At 36.0% G+C, this 15,490-nt stretch overlaps 1 protein-coding gene across 1 annotated transcript in view; it reads right to left on the bottom strand.

Annotated features, from left to right (window-relative positions):
• Window positions 1-15,490, bottom strand: part of GPR158 (G protein-coupled receptor 158) — a 570,604-nt gene that overhangs the window by 361,060 nt on the left and 194,054 nt on the right. The gene's annotated exons all lie outside the window — the stretch shown is intronic.

Genomic DNA, 15,490 nt, shown 5'->3' with positions numbered 1-15,490 from the left:
GGTGCAACAATGAATGAATGGAATTCCAAAATCTCTGTAGATGTTCATTGAAATGAAAAATAAATAAATTAAAATATAAAAAAATACAAAGCATTTGGAATATTTTAAACACAAAACCAACCATATAATAGGTACTATCTGAGAGCCTATTACCTCTCTTTAAAAAAAAAAATTCGATTTTTTTTAATTGACTCTTCAGACCCAAACAAAATAACACAAAACAAACAAACAAAAAAACCTGTCGGTGAATTTTTCTTGCATTTATAAATCTTGAGATCTATTTTGAATTTAGTCTTGCATAATATGAAGAGTGTTTCCAGCTGGTTTAATCTCTCAATCTGCAAATCTTGAGGAAAGTTTCTTTGAGAATGCCAAGAGCTCAGCAATACCAGGAATCAGACACTAATGGAAGCAAATGTAACCCACTACCATTAGCTTAGGTTATGTTAGAAGCCTGAACTATAATCAAGCTGCAATTGCTAAATTACATAGACAGGCACGATGATCTTAAATAAAATACCTAATTTAAGAGCATCAGCTAAGCCAGTGAAGGAAAAATACAGTACAGACTTGGTTAGACAGTATAATTAATTAAGTACTTTATTAAATGATAATTAAGGCTATAAAACAGAATGTTTATGAATGATTGAATGAAAATCTAATGTCATTTGTAAACTTTCACTCAAAATAAAAATAAAAAACAAAAAGAGCACACCCATCTTTTCTAAGGAGCTCTGGTTGAGTGTAACATGTTACCCTACTAATCAAAAGATCAGTGATTGCAATCTACCAGTCTTGCTTAAAGAGAGAGATGGGCAGTCTAGTCTTCTCTTGTTACAGCTTCAGAAATCTAGCAAAGGGTCACTATCAGAATCACCTTGACAGCAGAAGGCATGAGTTTTAATTTATCTAGTGTGTAAGGACATCACGCTTTGGAGGGTGGAGGGATAGCACAGGAAAGGAAGACCCTCTATGAGGTGGATTGATTCAGTGACTGGGGTCGTAGGGATAGGTGTGCCAGAGACAGTGAGATTGGCAAAGGCAGAGCAGGGTTTAGGGCGGTTTTACATAGGGTCATTATGAGTTACAGGCGACTCAATGGCACATAACAACAACAGTGTGTAATGAGAATAATGTGCTCCCACGACTCCCTATATCTTGGGAGCACATTGATGATAATCTCAAGTGATCCACAGTGTACACAGTGCCCAGATATTTTCTTTGTCCCTAGATAGTATGTATATATCCACATGCAAGAATTCCTATAAAGTAAGTAATGGTTTAAAAAAAAAATGACTATTAGGACATTTGACTCAGAACTAATTGTAGAGAATGTTTGTCAAATCCTCTGGAATCCTTATGTGTTTAGCAATTCAAAGCATTAAAGAAATGAACTTCAGACACGTGAGTTTAAAAAATAAGTCACCTTAGGTGATCTTTAAATTATCAAATTTAGAAACATTGGATAAGATATGTGTAATTCAGAGATGAATCATGAAATTACAAACTCTACAACTTGGTGGTCCAGCTAGAAAGGAAGTAAAATAAACATGCCTTATCGTGTGAATGAATAATTTACTATCTCTGTAAACAGAATGAAGAAACCTTAGCTGTACAAACACTTAGTGGTTAAGTGGTTGACTGTTTAACTAAAAGGTCAAAAGCTCAAACTGACTAGCCACACCTTGGTAGAAAGGTGCAGTAGACTGTTTCTAGAAAGATTTACAGCTTTGGAAATCTCATAGGGCAATTCTACCCTGTTCCTGTGAATTGGAATCAACTCAACAACAATAGATTTTAGTTAAAAAAGAATAACAGAATGATCCTAGTAAATTTAGGCAATTTAATACTGTAATATGAACACTGTTGTTATTATGCACTGTCAAGATGGAACTGACCCATTGCTGACACTCCAGTAGGTTTTCAGAAACAGTTAAAATCACATGGGAAGAGACTTCCATCTTTCTCCTGTGGAGAAGCTAGTGGATTTGAACCACATACTTTGCATTGTCAGAGCAATTTCTTAACAAATAGTAAATAATATATAAAGTCAGAAGAGGACTTTCATATTTATTTTAAAGGGAGTTAAACAAAACCAGTTGAATCAGAGTCTCTGTTAGAGGTGTTCCCATAAGACATGTTGAAATTCCTATCCCCTATATCAGTGAAACTGTGAAGCATTGTCACTCATACTTAGGATATGAAGCTAACAGAGGCTATTCCTTGGGAAGGGAAATCATGCTTGAAAAGATGCAAAGGAAAGGGAAATGGATTAGATGGACTGACATAGTGACTGCAACAATGGGCTCAAGTGTGTCAGAGACAGTGGGGATGGCACAGGATAGGCCAGAGTTCAGGTCTGTTGTTCATAGTCTTGTTATGAACTGTACTTTATATAGAAATAAGATCTTTACCAACGCCATGAAAAGAGTCCAGAATGACAGCTGCGCAGTGGAGTGGACTTGGGGGGAGGGATTGCATAACAAGGAAAATGTTTTTCTTTTACTTTTCAAGGAGAAGAGTGAATTGGGCCGGGAGGGGGCTTTAGGGGCAGGTGGCAGGGAGAAAAGTGCAACAATGAATGACTGGAAACCCTAAATCTCTATAAACGTTCGTTAAAATTAATTTAAAAAATTAAAAACAAAACAAACAAAAAACTACAGAAATGTATTCAAGTTCAACAGTGCTCTCGCTTATCAGGGTGGGCATTGATCCAATATAACTGGTGTCTTTGTTAGAGGAGAAGGAGCAGCCAAATAATTTCGAAGGCAAAGGCACAGACTGAAGTGATGAATCTACAAACTTTGTTATGTTTATAGTCATTGATTTGCCAATTTTTCTAATGTTGGTTTATAAAAAAACCGTCTCTGCAAAACACAGAGATAAACTAAAAGTCTATTAGGAAATACATGCACATCTACCTCTATCTCTCTGGGCAAAATATTAAATGATGCAGGAAGCAGAAAAAGAAAACAGAAAGAATACAAAGATTCACTGTACCAAAAAATAGAGGTCAACACTGAACCATTTCATGCTGTAACATCTGATCAAGAGCCAGTACTAATTATGGAAGAAATCCAACTTGCACTGAAGTCACTGGCAAAAAAATAAGACTCCAAGAATTAAAGGAATACCAGTTGAGGTGTTTCAGCCAATTGATGCAGTCTTCCAATATGCTCACTAATCTATGCCAGGAAATTTGGAAGGCAGCTGCCCAGCCAACTTGCTGGAAGAGATCCATATTTATTCCCATTCCAAAAAAAGGCAATCGTATAGAGTGTGGAAATTACTGAACATTATCGTTGATATCACACACAAGTAAAATCTTACTAAAGATTATTTCTAAAATTGCCAGAAATTTAAACTGGATTGAAAATATTCTATGGAATAAGGCATTTCATTATTGATATAAAAAATATTTTGGCCAAAGGCAGACAATACCATAAAGATTTTTTCCTTGTGTTTTATTGAGTATGACAAGGTATTTGACAGTGTAGATTGAAAAACTGAGAAAAATAACCCTTGCTGTTAGAAAATTTTTTAAATTGTTGGTTCGTGTAATATGTAGCTGACTTACTGTACAAATGTCAGATTCATATATTTTATGTATAATTCGTTATTTGAGATGATGGCATTACTGGAAGGAGGACAAAGAAGATTTCTAGGAAGTTAGTAATGTTTTATGTCTTAATCATGGAAATGCTGGTGGTTTATATCAGTGTATTCACTTTATATGAAGCTATTGACTATCACTTAATATTTATACACTTTAATGTCTTAAAATAAGTCTTAAACTTTAAAAGTTAAAAAAGAATGTAAAGATATGACTAAAATAACACTTAACACTATAGCTCTATTTTTGAAAGAGATGTCAAATGCTGCTATATTTTTAGAAAATATTCTGTAAAAACCCCAAGTATCTCTAGTATCTCACATAGTTGCAAGTTCCTTAATGCCTTCATTTACATAATTCTCAGTATGCTATTTTAAAATATCACAAATTTATAATTAGTAATATTATTTGAAAAGCATGTAGCTTTACCAGAAAATCCTGATTCAAGTAGTTTATACCAATAAGGAATTCATTTTCTTGCAAAAGAACTCAATAAATTAGTCATCTAAAATTGCTCGATTCAATATCTCTGCATTATCTTAAAATATTAAGTTTGTCTTGATTCGTGTCATCTCATAATCTCAAAGAGACTGCAACAATTCCAGGTATCACATCCTCACAATTAGAACAAGAAGCAAAAAACAAACAAATAAACAAAAAACCCCAACTTTTCTATTTTAGAGCAAAGGAAATATTTCCCAGAAACTATTCAGTTGTCTTTCTCTCAAGTCATATTAGTTGTAACTACATAGCATTTCCTAGCTTAACTAAGCATTGGCAAGGAGAATATGAGATTGCATCAAATTGAAAAAGATCTATCATCAATGTCGAACTTGAAAACATTAGAGGGAAAAGGATCGGAAGTCTGATAACAAGAAAAAAGGTGAGGGGGTTGTTATTGGGTGAGCAACCAAAAGTTTCTTCAACAGTAGAATGAACAATATAAATGGTTCTTTGGTGTCATTAATAACACTTATAATATTATTCATTATTTTATTGTCATTTCTGGTTCTATACTCATCAACAACCTATGTTAAGCAGATGACACAACCTTGCTGAAACTGAGGAAGGCCTGGAACATTTGCTGCAGAAGGTGAAGGACTCTAGTTTTCAATATGGATTGAAGATCAATATCAAGAAAATTAACATTCTCACCACTGGACCAATTGGCAGTGTCACGACAGATGGAGAAGAAATTGTGATTGTTAATAAGTTCAGCTTGCTTGGTTCCACAATCATCACTCTTGGCATCAGCAGTCAGGAAATAAAAAACTAATTGCATCAAGAGAATCTGCTGTGAGGAACATCTCCAGAGTGCTTAAGAGCAACTATGTCAGTCTAGAGACAAAAGTGTACCTGATCTAGGCCGTGGTCTTCATAATTATCTGTTATGCATCAGAGAACTGGAAAATTACCCCGGAGGACAGGAGAATTATAGATGTTTTTGAGTTGTGGTGCTGGAGAAGAGTGTTGAACATACCATGAACTTCCAAGAAAACTAACAGGTCTGTCCTAGAAAGAGTGAAGCCAAGCTGTTCCTTGGAGGCAAGGATTTTGAGGCTCCATCTCACATATTACGGGCATGCTATCAGGAGGGGCCAGTCTTTGAAGAAGAACTGGAAGAATTGGACATCATGCTTGGAAAGGTGTAGGGATAGTATAGTATAGGAAGAGCCTGGATGAGATGGATTGACAAAGTAACCTAGGTTAATGAGGGTAGGTGTGTCAGAGACAGTGAGACTGGCCCAGGATAGAGCACAATTCAGAGCTATTGTGCATAGGGAGGATATGTGTCATGTTTGACTTGATGGCACACAACAACAACTATATTATTTATGTACCTGTCCCCCAAAATTTCTTTCATAGGATTAAAATTACATAAAATGCCAATTAGAGAGTTTACCCATATTATACATTTTCCTTTAATGAGCTACTAGATAAACCATGCAGAGATTTCATTTCATTTTTGTAAAATACTTTTCATTTTTATGTCTTTTATTAAATGCACTTGTAATACAATTTCTCATATATTTTATAACAATATCATGATAATTATTGATCTTCACACTTGATAATAATAAACTACTTTTTATCAAGAACTTGTTGTTGTTGTTGTTGTTGTTATGTGCCGTCGAGTCGCTTGCGACTCATAGCGACCCTATGTACAACAGCCCTAAACTCCGCTCTGTCCTGTGCCAATCGCACTGTCTCCGACACTCCCATCCCAATTATCCCAGTCACTGAATCAATCCATCTCATAGAGGGCCTTCCTCTCCTGCGCCGAATCAAAAAATCAAAAGGTAAGAACTTGCTCTGCATTTCTCAAACTAAAGGAACTGAAGAACAAAGCTTCAAGATGCAATACTGAAAGATGCGATGGGTAAAATCTTGAATTATTCAGGACATTTTAAAGAAGGGGAAGGATTTTTATCCACATTTTACTAGTTATCCTTCAATTTTTAAAATAAGTCTTATGCAATATTTGCCTTATTTCAAGAAATAAGACAGATTTCACCCAGCATAATGCTCTCTAGATTCTCCCATGTTGTATAGTATTTTATAAACTTATTGCTCTTAAGGTCTGCATAATATTACATTGCATGAATGTACCATAATGTCTCGACCCATTCATTTCTTGATTTACATTTGGGATGTTTCCATTTTCTTGCTATTGTGAATAAAACTGCTATGAAAATAGGTGTACAGATCTCTGTGTCTTGGTTCTATTTTCCTTGGCATATATTTCTTGCAGTGCAATAGCTGAGCCATATGGGATTTCGAAGTTCAGCTTTATGAGGAAATGACAAACTGCTTTCTAGAATGGTTGTACCATTTCACAATCCTATCATCATTGCACAAGATTTCCATTCCTCCATGTCCTTCTTCTCCAATCTTTATTGCTTCCTGTCCTGCTAAACTTTGTTAGTGCTAACGGAGTAGATGGTGGTTTTGATTTGTGTCTCTTATTGCCAGTGATTTTGAGCATTTCTTCATGTGTCCATTGACCATCTGAATGGCTTCCTTTCTAAAAATCATTCCATGTTTTTTGCCCATTTTGTACTTGGGATTTAAATCTTTTTCTTGTGAAGGCCCTGTAGTATTCTGGAAACTTCCATTATGAGAACCTTGCCTGGAGCAGTGAGGCAGAGGGTGGTGAGGAAAGGAAATCACTAGGCTAGCAGAGTTTGGGGGAGGTAAAGGGATTAGGAAAGATCCAATGGGGGCCTGAAAAGATGGAGTAATTGTAGCCATAGTTTGAAACACACAATGAATGTAAGAATGTGTGAAACGCAATATATATGAATGGTACACAATGTATATGAATTTTAAATGCAAACCAATATAAAATAAAAATAAAATGGAAAGAAAAAGATCTTCAGAAGTGACACTTAGTTATCATCACTAAATCAAGAGTTTAAAGAATAGTCTCATCTGATTAAGCAAAATGAAGACATTATTGACTTCTAGGTTGATGAAACTCTTGACTGAAATACAAATTAACCCCTACCTGTAAAGCTTGAAAAGGAAAATAAATAATACATAAATGCATACATACATAAAAAAGACTAAAATAATGGAATAAATACCCAAAGTCACTGTACCAAAAAGAATTGGCTGGACACAGAACCATTTCAAGAAGTAGCACACAAGCAAGAATCAATGGTAATAAAAGAAAAAGGTCAAGCTTCTCTGAAGGAATTAACAAAAAACAAGGCCCCAGGAACGGGTGGAATACCAATTGACCTATTTCAACATACAAATGCAGCCCTGGATATGTTTACCAAGTTGTGCCAAGAAATCTGGAGGACAGCTACCTGGTCAACTGACTGGAAGAGAATTACATTTATTTTAAAAAAAATAGTATCCCAAGAGAATGTGGGAATTATCATGAATATTAGTAACACTATCATTAATACTACATGCAAGGAAATTTCTGCTGAAGGTTATAAAAAAATTAAAAGAACCATACATCAACAGAGAACTGCCAGAAATACAAGCTGGGTTTAGAAGCAGCTGTGGCACTAGGTATATCATTACAGATGTCAGATGGACCTTGGCTGAAAATAAAGAGTACTAGAACAATGTCTCTATGTGTTTTATTGACTATGCAAAAGCATTTGACCACGTGGATCACACAAAAAAATGGCTAAAATTAGAAGAATAGGAATTTCAGAACAGTTGATTATGCTCATGAAAAAACTACGCCTAGACCAAGAAGCCATTGTCCAAACAGAGCAAGCGAACACTGCATTGTTCAAAATCAGAAAAAGAGTGTGTCAGCGATGCATCCTGTTTCCATATCTTGTCAATATAAATGCTGAATAGATCACTCTAGAGGTTGGACTTCATGGAGAAGAATGAAGCATCAGCATTGTAGGAATACTAATAAATAATAAATACAAATTTTAAAAAACCATGTTGTATAGATGACAGAAGCTTGATTACTGAAAGTGAGGGGGACTTGAAGGGCTTGCCGTGTAAGGTGAGGACTATAGCTTCAATAAGGTTGACAGCTCAACAGCAAGAAAACAAAAGTCCTCCCACCAGGACAATAGGCAGAATCATAATAAATGAAGAAAAAAATTGAAGTTGTTAATGATTTCATCTTACTCCAATCCACAATCAACACCTTTAGCAACAGCAGTTAGGAAATCAAGAGACTTTCTGCATTGGCAAAATCTGCTGTTAAGGACCACCCCAGGGTGCTAAAGAGCAATAATGCTGGTCTAGAGATTAAGCTGCATCTCATCTAAACCATGGTCTTCTCAATTCCTTGAGAAGACAAATTGTTATTTCTCTGATGAGAAATCTCACTGGAGAGCTGCACAATGGCTAAGGATGACAGAAGAATTTATGTTTCTCCTTGGCTGTGGTGTCGGATAAGAGTACTGAGCATATTATGGACTGCCAGGAAAACAAACAGATCTGTCCTAGAGGAGGTAAAAGCAGGTTGCTCCCTAGAAGCAAGGATTATGAAATTCCATCTCACATATTTTGAGCATGTTCTCATCATGCATGATCTTTTAAGATCAGTGCAAAAGACACTGTGACTCTGGCAACAGGAACAGGAGTTTTGGGAGATGGTGAAGTTGGCTCAGGATAGAGCAAGATTCAGAGTTGTTGTTCACAGGGTCACTCTGAGTTGTAGTCAACTAGACGGCACATAACAACAACACTATATTTTGTCAGGTACTATTTTCACCATGTCAAGAGTTCTAATTAAGTCCTCACAGGAAATTATTTCAATAACTGTTATTCTTATTTTACTAGCGACGTAAAAAAATCACAAAAAATGTTCTCCACTTTTCCTAAAGCCACACAACTAGTAAGTAATAGAACCAGTTAGCCATATTTGGATTGGCAATTAAAAATATTTATAACAGATCACCCAACATAATCAATTCTTGCTCCGGTCCTTAGAGAGGGACATCATGCTTGGGAGGGTGGAGGGACAGCGCAGGAGAGGAAGGCCCTCTATGAGGTGGATTGATTCAGTGACTGGGATAATTGGGATGGGAGTGTCAGAGACAGTGCGATTGGCACAGGACAGAGCAGAGTTTAGGGCTGTTGTACATAGGGTCGCTATGAGTCGCAGGCGACTCGACAGCACATAACAACAACAACAACAACATATCAAGATAATTTTTTTCCACTTTGCAGTTACTTAGTTTTGAAGAATTGAACACGTTATCTTCACAGCATTGGATTATCAGTTGTTGTTGTTGTTGTTGTTGTTGTTGTTAAGTGCCAACGAGTCGTAGGCAACTCTTAGTGACCCTATGAATGAAAGTCCTCAACACTTGCATGCGTGACTTTCATCCTTGCTTCAGGTTCATAGGGTTTCTGGAGGCAAGCTATTATAGAAGTGGATGCCACTCCTGCTTTCAAGCTTGTTTTAATTGGGGAGCTCCACCAAACACTGTCCCACATGGGTAACCGTTACCACATTTGACACATCAGTGTCACAGTGTTCAGCTTCACAGCGACCACAAGTTACCTCTGTAACTTGTATACCTCTAGATTCTCAGTAAATATTAAAGGGATAAATCCAAAAGGAAGTAAGGAAACATAGAAATATGTTAAGTCACTCAATACCATGGAGTCAAAACCAACTCAGAGCTGACCTTCCACTGGATTTCCAAAGACGTAAATTATTTGGGAGGAAATTGCCCATCTTCCTTCTTTTGAATCGCTATTGGATCTGCACTAAGAGAAAGGCACTGCTTTTGAGTCAGCAGTGCATCTCCTACAGGCTCTACTACTACAACTCCATAAACTTACAACAGATGTACATTATATGGTTACACAAGCTTTACTAACACAAGCTCTAATTATAGTAGCCTTTCTAGCATACTTTGCAACTCTCTGGGCAGGAAAAGAAGGTAGATATCGAGAGAGGAGGTCTTAGTTACTGAACAAAACACCAACACAAAGTGTGTCATTTGCATATAGGAATATTCCATATGAATAATATGAAGAATAATAGTGGAATACTCTATATAACACTTAAGCCATGGTATTATTATTATAACTTTGAGTTACTTTAGATAAGGTTAGGAATATAAATGAAAACTCTACCTGTTAATTTTACAAAACAGTATCTCATCCTTTACAACATCAACAAGAAAGGATTGAATTACATCACCTCACAAGATGAAACATTTCTATTCCTCACAAGACTAGAAATGTCTATTCCTATGCAAAAGCTATTAGAGAGAAATGAAATATTAATAAGAAGAATGTAGTTGTTGCTTTGGCATCTGACCAAGCAGAAGCCATTAGTAAATCATGTATTTATTTATTCCAGAAAAAAAAAACAAAAACAAGGCCAAGTTTAGCATTCATTTGCTCTTTCTTTATTCAGTACTAACTCAAGAATGTATATGCGTTTGTCATAAACAAATTGACAACACAAGGATCTGTAGACTATACTTGTATCTTGAATAAATAAAGTTCTTGTGACACTTGGGATCCTACTAAAATCCTAGGAGTTTGTGTAATAGTCCTTCTAAAAATAAATATGGAGAAAAGATTTTTTTTAAAAGAAAAGATTTACATTGACCTTTTCCATCTAACAAGTTATTCAGCATGAGACCGTCTGTCCTGACCTTTCCTTAATATCCCATCAATTCTTGCCCATTCCCTGTGCTTTGACAATGAAGACACATTTGAAAAGACTCATTTCTTAAATCAAAAAATAATAGTTTAAGATAGAAGACCAAATACATAAAAGTAGCTTCTTAAGTCAAAGATAACATTTTTTATTTGTCTTATATTGCCCTTTTCATATGTAATCCTATATTTTATACACACAAGAATTGTTTCAGGAATGAAAGTGGTAATTTGAAAGAGGTAATTTAAATACCTAAACCACTATAAAAAGAAAACTTAGAAGTCACATAGAGGTTGAAAGTCCACAGTGATCAAGCCACTTAACATTTCTGAAATGAATCCAGGCCTAATCCCAGTGATTTCAAATTTTTTCATTCATATTTTGGTTCCTTAAGCAGTTTTTATACTACTTTCACAGTATAAAACAAATTGTTTTGCTTATTAAAAGCTGAAAGTGACCTGCCACAAGAGTTCTGTGCTTCTGTGCACCCTTCGTATCAACTGGCACCTGCATTTAAGCTTCACAATGACAGAGATTAAACAAAAGAAAGGAAGGTATTTTTCCAGTAGGACAAATTTGATAATTATAGATTTGAGGAAAATGGCCAAGAGAAAATACACTGGCAATAAATTTCATTTTGGGTTCTTACTGGGAAGACTCTTTCAAATTCTGCACATGATGCACTCCATATTTAAATATAACAATATAGTGATAGCAACAAAGTAACTAATACAAAAAAATGCAGGAGTTTTATTATTGCCAACATTTGAATTCAGTTTCATTTCAAAGTGTTATTTAATATTTGCCTATTATTCTTTTAATAATTAAATTTTAACTTTTCATAGAAAAATAACTGCCTTTGCTTTCTCACAGTAAACCATTTTCATTTAAAAATGTATTTTACAAATACAAATTATTTATTTCCTCTATCTTAAACATTTTATATTTGAACTACAGTATGCATATTTTTTATGTGTTGTTGCTGCTGCTGCTACTGTTGTTGTTATTATTGTTGTTATGTGTCATCGAGTCACCTGTTACTGATAACAACTTGAGATGCAACATGTCTACTCCCATTACCCCAGTCACTGAATCAATCCATCTCTTCCAGGGGCTCCCTCTTCTGTGCTGTTCCTCCACCCTTCCAAGCATGATGCCTTTCTCCAAGGACTGGTCTCTCCTGGCAACATACCCAAAGTAAGTGAAACAGAGCTTCAAAATCCTTGCCTCCAAGTAGCAGCTTGGTTTCACTGCCTCCAGGACAGATCTGTTTGTTCTCTTGACACTCCACAGTATGATCAATATCCAAAACTACATCTCAGAAGCATCAATTATTTTTTTCATCATCATTAGTCATTGTCCAGATCTCTGATGTACTGCAAGTAATTGCAAAGAGCATGGCCTGGAACAGGCACACCTTAGTCTCTGGATTGACATTGTTGCTCTTCAGTTCTCTGGAGAGGTTCCTGACAGTAGATTTTCAAAATGCAAAATTTTGACAAAATGGAATTTGTCTTTTTTTTTTATTTCCTGACTGGTAGTGCCAAGAGTGTTGATTGTGGAACCAAGTAAGCTGAAATCATTAACAATCTCAATCTCTTCTCCATCTGTAGTGATGCTTCCAACTGGCCCAGTGGTGAGAGTATTTCTTTTTCTTATATATTTTGAACTTCAAACATATTGAAAACTGCAGTCCTTGACTTTCTGCAGCAAACACTTCAGGTCTTCCTCAGTTTTAGCAAGCAAGGTTTTGTGCTATCAGCATAATGCAGGTTATTAATGAATCTACCTAAAATCCTAAAGTCATAGTCCTCTTCATAAAGCCCAGACTCACAAATTATCTGTCCTACAAATAGGTTCAAAAAGTATGGAAATAGGATGTATCCCTCATGCACATCTTTCCAGATTTTGAATCATGCAGTGTTTCTTTGCTCTGTTCTATTGACTACTTCCTGGTCCAAGTAATAGATTTCATTTGAGCACAATTAAATGTTCTCAGATTCCCATTCTTCTTAGAGTCAGCCACAGTTTGTTGTGATCCACACAGTCAAATGCCTTTGCATAGTCAATGAACCACAGATAGACATTCCTCTGATGCTCTCTACTTTTAGTTAAAATCCACCTAACACTAGCTATTTTATAGGTTTCAAAATAAAGCAGCACCTGAGGAACCTGAGATACCATCAAAAGTAGAAGGGGTGGCCATCTGTGGGCTGCTTACACTTGTGTTGGAACAGCTGAAACTCCACCCAAATGATATCGTACAAGAAGCTCTGCCCGATGGTTACTAGAGATGCCAAAGGGGGAAGAGGGAGTGAAAAGTTGGGCAAAGGAAAAGGCATTATATAATAAAGGCATTGACCAGAGCTTGCAATTAATTAATTAATTAAATTGCAATTAATTCTTTCCCCATGGTCTGGGCCACTGGGCAGGGGGTGTGTATAAATGATTGAATGAAAACACAATAATATTTGCAAAATTGTACTCAAATTATTTAAAAAGGTTGAGATCTCTGGGGAAACTGTTGAGTGACAATGGCATTTCATTGTTAATCCTTCGGTAGCTCAAAATCAGTTCTCTAAGCCAGTTGCGACTTATGTCTGGTTTACTATGCTGAAATGTCACTCATATTTCCCAGAAGTTACGTGTTTACAATGATACAGAGTACTTCTCTTCAGTGTGATGGTTGTCAGCCCTCTTGATTTTCAGTGTTCGTGCTTATTAATTCATTGTACCTAAAGTCATAGTCTAATTTGTTCATGCTACCCTGATTGTTAATTGTATTATTATTTTTATTATCTTGCTTGAAGAGTGATTCCTACTGTTCAATTTGATAGAAATCAAATGTCTTTCTGCTTTAAAACAAAAGTTCTGTCAAGTTGCCCACTTAATGTTAGGCATCAATTATTAACTCATCTATGTCCTGCTGCTTCAAGCAATCTTTATTCTTTGGGATATTAATGCTGGGAAAGCATTAAAGAATACTGCAACTATAACTAATTTTTAACATAGAATGTGCTCATCCTTCCTCATTGGTAAATTGCTATTATTCCTAGAGTTAGCATTGATTTAAGTTACATAGAGAGAGTCTACTAACAACATTAATTTAAATCGGAACATTGTATTTTAAGTTGTGTGTGTGTGTATACTTCAAGTTAAGGGAAAGAGAAGTGAGGGAGGCAGCATGGTATGACAAAAAGAGCAGTGAAATGAGTTAGGAACATGGTTTCTATAGGTGAGGAACTACAATTTTTAACCATTTATTTGTTTTAAATGCCTACTAAAATACGGTACCTAACTCCTTATAGGCTTTTTACAAATTTATCTCATTTGTCAAGTTTTTAGTCAGGTTCTTTGTAAGCTTCAAATTCTTCATCTAGCAAATAAATGTTGGAACAGCAATGTTAAGTAAAATTCCAGCTTTAATATCTTATGAAAATTCTTGCTAAATATCATTCCAAGTAAACCACCAACATTGATTTTATTATTACATGCCATTAAGTCACTTGCGACTCATAATGACCCTATCTAAAACAGCTCTGAAGCCTGCCCTATCCTGAGCCAGTCTCACTGTCTTCAACACACCTACACCCATAACCCCAGTTAATAGATAAGTATGTCTAATTCGGGGTCTTTCTCTCATGCACTATCCCTCCATCCTTCAGAACAAGATGTCCTTCTCCAATGAAAGTCCCTCCAGGCAATGTGCCAATATCATAGACTGCAAACTATGAAAAACATGCCATTGTTGCTCTTAGGAGCCATATTTTCAATTTTAGATTCAAGGCAAACCAACCCAGCCAATTAGAACTGCCTTCAAGATTTCTAAGTTGCAATGTTTAAAAAGACTGGCATATTGTTGGTTGTTTTTTTTTTCTTTCTCCTGCAGAAAAATATCTACAAACATCTGGAGAGAAACACTGGTGTTACCATTGTTGTTGGCATCAGGTGCCATGAAGTTGCTTCTCACACAATGTGATCTGATATATAACAAAGGAAACCTTATTGGATCCTTCGCCTTCCTCATTATCTCCACCGTCCAGCCCCTTGCTGCATTTACTGGGTCAATCCACCTTCCTTGGGGTTTTCTTCTCCTTTGCTGATTCTCTAGTTTTCCAAGCTTGGTGCTCTTTTCTATGGACTTGTTCCTCCTGACAACATGCCCAAAGTATGAGAGACAAAGTCTCACAATTTTTGCTTCTAAGGGACATTCTGACTACAATCATTCCAACACAAATTAGTTCCTTCAGCAGCCCACAAATACACTTCACCAACACCATGATTCAATAACATCAACTCTTCAATCTATCTTGTTTATTGTCCACCTTTCACATGCATATGAAGTGATGGAAAACATAATGGTTTGGATCAGGTGCACCTTCCTCTTTAAAGTGACAACCTTGTTCTTGTATCAAAAGAAGATGGGCAGGGTATACTGAGTTGCTGTACCAAAAAGAATGGTCAACACTAAACCATTTCAGGGAAATAGTGTAGAATAAGAACCAGCAGTACTGAAAGAAGAAATACAGGCTGCTCTAAAGCCACGGACAAAAAAATGAAGCTCCAACAATCAATGGATTTTCAAAATTGAAGAGCTTCAGCAATAAAGATGCAATGAAGATCCAGATGCAATTCTGGATAGGCCTACTCACCCATGCCAAAAAATTTAGATCACAGCTACAAGGCCAATTAATTGAAAGAGATCTTGAATTTACATATACACATCTATCTGTCTACACACACGCACGTGCGCATGCACACGC

This window comes from Elephantulus edwardii, unplaced genomic scaffold (assembly GCF_000299155.1).
Source record: "Elephantulus edwardii isolate Elephantulus edwardi_28Jun2011 unplaced genomic scaffold, EleEdw1.0 scaffold00054, whole genome shotgun sequence".
NCBI lineage: Eukaryota > Metazoa > Chordata > Mammalia > Macroscelidea > Macroscelididae > Elephantulus > Elephantulus edwardii.
The sequence above is the reverse complement of the archived record's forward strand: the minus strand, read 5'-3'. Positions and strand labels throughout refer to the sequence as shown.